The sequence below is a fragment of the Pseudorca crassidens genome, chromosome 14, assembly GCF_039906515.1.
Source record: "Pseudorca crassidens isolate mPseCra1 chromosome 14, mPseCra1.hap1, whole genome shotgun sequence".
NCBI classification, from domain to species: domain Eukaryota; kingdom Metazoa; phylum Chordata; class Mammalia; order Artiodactyla; family Delphinidae; genus Pseudorca; species Pseudorca crassidens.
Window position 1 is genome coordinate 31,302,704 of NC_090309.1, and position 5,280 is coordinate 31,307,983.

At 41.5% G+C, this 5,280-nt stretch overlaps 1 pseudogene; it reads left to right on the plus strand.

Moving 5' to 3' along the window:
- The first annotated feature begins 2,357 nt into the window (after positions 1 to 2,357).
- LOC137205628 (hypoxanthine-guanine phosphoribosyltransferase-like) lies at positions 2,358 to 3,117 on the plus strand (annotated as a pseudogene).
- The last annotated feature ends 2,163 nt before the right edge of the window (positions 3,118 to 5,280 follow it).

The window sequence follows — 5,280 nt, forward strand, 5'->3', positions numbered from 1 at the left end:
CATATTTTTAATATAAAGGAAAGTTACTCATGTGGATTATTTTTGTGCATATGATTATTGAACTCTCTTGTCAATGTAGATAAATCTTCCAGATGCTTCTTTCATATTTCATAGGTAAAAAAAATGTCATATGCAAATAATAACTTTGTCTTCTCTTAAAAAATAGTTGGGACTTACCTTAAAACTGAAAAATGTTGACTGACAGATATAAAGGAAATAGAGAAACTTCATGTGCATCTAGGTATGAAGACTATTTTTTTTTTTTTTTTTTTGCGGTACGCGGGCCTCTCACTGTTGTGGCCTCTCCTGTTGCAGAGCACAGGCTCCGGATGCGCAGGCTCAGCGGCCATGGCTCACGGGCCTAGCCGCTCCGCGGCATGTGGGATCTTCCCGGATCGGGGCACGAACCCGTGTCCCCTGCATCGGCAGGCGGACTCTCAACCACTGCGCCACCAGGGAAGCCCTGTAGACTATTTTTAAGGACACCAAATCTTCCCAAATTATTTTACAGCTTTACTAAAATTACTGAATTTACTAAAATTGAGCTTTACTTACGCTCTTTTATTTATTTATTTATTTTTGGCTGCATTGAGTCCTTGTTGCTGCACGCGGGCTTTCTCTAGTTGTGGCGAGCGGGGGCTACTCTTCGTTGCAGTATGTGGGCTTCTCACTGCGGTGGTTTCTCTTGTTGTGGAACACGGGCTCTATACACACGGGCTTCAGTAGCTGTGGCACGCAGCCTCAGTAGTGGTGGCTCACGGGTTTAGCTGCCCCGCAGCATGCAGGATCTTCCCCGACCAGAGATCAAACCTGTGTCCCCTGCACTGGCAGGCGGATTCTTAACCACTGTGCCACCATGGAAGTCTACACTTTTTTTTTTTTACTTACACTCTTAATAGGACTCTGTTTTTGTAACTTGCCAAAAGTTAATTTGAAAGAACAAGTTAAGGATGGCTAAGAAAATTTTAATTAATAAAAAGGTTAAAAAAGGGGACCTGTCATATTTTAAGATATTTTGTAAAGCAGTTATTAGTTTGGTAATATTGACAGAATTCAAAGATGACTGAAACAAAATAGACTCTTAACAGACGCCAGAATAAAACACTTTATAAATGTCAAACAAAGGAAACATCTGAAATTAATGCGGAAGGTACAGATTATTCAACAGAATGGTGCTGAAATTCTCTGCTTAGCATGGACACCTGTGAAGGGGCTGATGAGTCTTTGTGAGATTAAACCGGGAAGGTGGCAAGACTTCAGAGCAAACTAGAACTTGGAAATCTGAGGAAACTGCAGTCTCTCTGAATCTTCCTTTCATGGCTTTAGGCCGGGGTTTCTCAGAGTGAGAAGTGTCATCCATCATGTAAGCATAAAAGAAAAGCAGTAACAGAAACCTCTGATATAAACAATGTTAAACAGCTTTTCTATTTTTTTGTGCTGCACGGCTTGTGGGATACTAGTTCTCCGACCAGGGATCAAACTCAGGCCGTTGGCAGTGAAAGCACGGAGTCCTACCCACTGGACCACCAGGGAATTCCCTAAACAGCTTTTCTTAGCATAAGATGTCTCAGAATCTTTAATATGCTCACAGTTACCATGAATCTCTAAGAAGGCACACAGCATGGAATATTTACCAAACTTATTTAATCTTGGAACCCTTTTTGGGCAGAGCATATTTCTGGACTAGTGTCCCATGCAACACACTTTGGGAAAACGGTGCCAGTCAATAGGAAAGGAGCTATCTTGGTGGATCTGTCACTCAGGGTTCTTGATTGGAATTACAAGCCCATGTCGGCATAGTTTAAGCATAAAAAGAATTTATTGGGAAGGGAACCCCTTGCTCTCAGACTCAAGGGGAAGACTTGGAAAATGGGGCAGGATCAGGGAAGGTTGGCCATCAGAGAAGACTCCGGAGATGTCCCTTGAAGAACCTCCGATATCTCCGAGACTGTGCATTACTGTCTCAGTCACGCAGCGGTGGCATCTGATTCACTCTGGTGAGAAGTTCTGGGCGTGTTTTTGATTTTCTGGGCACGTGTTCTGTGTTCCATGTGTGTGACCGACAGGCGGTAGGCCACTCAAGGCCCCGTGCACACACCTGCAACCCTAGGGCACTTAGGCTACAGAGTCTTGAGGTTTGTTTTTTGGCCACAAGGTGGCTCACTTCTCTTTTCCATTTCTGGTTCAAGACTCTTAACTCTGGACCAATGCTGCCAGACATTTTCATTCAACAATCAGCCTGCACTCCAGCACGCCAGCCAGCTCCGTTGTGGCGACCCGCAGCCCCAGTGTCTTGGGACTGGACATACCAACATGACCAATACGCGGTCCTACACAAACAGCCTTAGAGCATCTCTATGAAGGCACCTCATGGGTTGATTATAACAATCTCAGACTTCTAGAAGTTTGGGCTTTTAAGGAATCACTTAGCTTTTTTTGGTGATTTTTTTTCCCTACTGTTAGATGAGAGGAACTATTTGGATTTGAGGTTAGTGATAATGAACCAGGTTATGACCTAGATTCATTTTGTATACCTAATCATTATGCTGAGGATTTGGAAAAGGTGTTTATTCCTCATGGACTAATTATGGACAGGACTGAATGGCTTGCTTGAGATGTAATGAAGGAAATGGGAGGACATCACATCGTGGCCCTCTGTGTGCTCAAGGGGGGCTATAAATTCTTTGTTGACCTGCTGGATTACATCAAAGCCCTGAACAGAAATAGTGATAGATCCATTCCTATGACTGTAGACTTTATCAGACTGAAAAGCTACTGTAGTGACCAGCCAACAGGCGACATAAAAGTAATTGATGGAGATGATCTCTTAACTTTCACTGGAAAAGATGTCTTGATTGTTGAAGATATAATTGACACTGGCAAAACAATGCAAACCTTGCTTTCCTTGGTCAAGCAGCGTAATCCAAAGATGGTCAAGGTTGCAAACTTGCTGGTGAAAAGGACCCCTCGAAGTGTTGGATATAGGCTGACTTTGTTGGATTTGAAATTCCAGACAAGCTTGTTGTAGGATATGCTCTTGACTATAATGAATACTTCAGGGATTTGAATCATGTTTTTGTCATTAGTGAAACTGGAAAAGCAAAATACGAAGCCTAAGATGAGAGTTCAAGTTTGGAAACGTCTGGAGTCCCACTGAAATCACCAGTAAAGTTGTCAAATGTTCTAGGTCTGTGGCCAGCTGCTTAGTAGAGCTTATTGCATGTACTTTCTAAGAATTTTATCTGTTTTGTATTTTAGCAATGTCAGTTGTTGCATTCCAGAACTCTTTATTTGCTCTATGAGCCTAGTCATAGGCTCAGTTCCCTTTGGGTGGATTGTTGTTGTGTGTTTTCTTAGCACATGACAATGGTTTAATATGCTTAATATTTCAAGCATGCTTACAAATGAAGACAATCATAATAATAAACTCCATCCACAAAGGACAATAACACACGTCAGAGAAAACATGTGAAGTCTTCAGTAATCTCACTAGCTATCAAGAAAATGCAATATAAAAATTGGCTATAATATGGGTACAAAAGAAAAAAAGAATTACTCACTCCCACTGTTGATGAGGGTCCAGGAGAAATGATTTGTTCTATTATATACAAACCTTTCGAGAGCATAATCGTCCAAACTTATCACAAAATCTATTTTTTTTAAAAAAATACATGTTTTGGTCCAGCAATTATGCTTATAGGAATTTATCCTAAGGAAATAATCATGGATACAACACAGAGATACTGCTGAAAGATATTCATTGTGAGGTTGTTTATAGTGATGAGGAACTGAAAGCATCCTAATTGTTTACTAATAAAGAATTGGTTACATAAATTGTTATAGCTATATAATACAATAGAGTACTAGGGTTCCATTAGAAGTAATAATATAGACTTTTTTATGGGAAAGAAAATAGTCAACAATAATTTATATAATCAGTATATTTAGCATGGTGAATCACATCAAAACCATATGTATTTTATTTTTTTTTACAGTTGTCATATATTCTTTTTTAATTGATTCACAATGTTGTGTTAGTTTCAGGTATACAGCAAGGTGATTCAGTTATACATATATAGATATTTTTCAGGTTCTTTTCAATATAGGTTATTACAAGATACTGAATATAGTTCCCTGCACTATACAGTAGGTCCTTGTTTATGCAGCCAAGTTTTGGATGAGCCTGAGAAGAAAGCCTGGGGGCGCAGGTGGATGAAAGAAGCTGTGATTCTTGCCCCATGTTGGGTCTGTGGTTTCTAGAGCTCTGGGGACTTCTAACGGTTAACTAGCCTTCAGTAAGTGGTTTACTGAATGAGCGGGACTAGTTAGACAGTAACCTTATGATTGCCCTTCAAACTTGCTTTCGTTTCTTGTTCTTTTTCACCCTGGATGGAACCTCAGGCAGGTGTTATAGCTTTTCTAGTCACTTTAATATAATAAAAAAATCGAGTCAAAAAACCACAAAAGGGCAAATGCCCATCAGATTTGAGTTTCTCTCCTTCCCCAGTATGAGATGTTGGGGGGAGGGCTTGGCTTTTATCTTGTTCCCTTCCTTTCTCTCTTCTTCATTCTACCCACCCCACTCCTAAATTGTAGCTTGCTACAGGTGTCAGAAAGGTCTTCCTTGATGGGAACAGTTGAAATCTGGTATTCATGCCTCTGGACGCAGCATATTGTAAATGTCAATTCATTTTCCTGGGCATGTATTTGGGGGGTTTCAGGAGACCTGCATTGCCCAGGTCTCTCAATGGCCTTCCTCTTGCACAGGCTGTCTGCTTATGGCCTGACCTCAGCGCCTGCTTTCTGAGTCCATATTGGCTCAGTCCCTCTCAATCAATTAAGAAGAGTTTCCTGCAGGGAGAGGGTGCAGGGCAGGGGGCGGGGGTGGAAGGGAACGGTGGAGGTAGGTCTGGTCCATTGACACACATTTTTTCCCCATCAAACTCTGGAAGAGATTTCATCTTTATATTTTGCTTTTCTTCCCCACTCTGCTGTCCCAATGCAGTAGTTAGCTAAAGCTTCTTGCCTTAGATTTTCTCCCCTTCTTCTTTTTTTAAAAAAAATTTTATTTATTTTTGGTTGCATTGGGTCTTCGTTGCTGCACATAGCTTTCTCTAGTTGCAGCAAGCGGGTGCTACTCCTCGTTGCAGTGTTTGGGCTTCTCATTGCTGGTTCTTCTCTTGTTGCAGAGCATGGGCTCTAGGCGCATGGGTTTCAGTAGTTGCAGCATGCGGGCTCAGTAGTTGTGGCACGTGGGCCCTAGAGTGCGCGGGTTTCAGT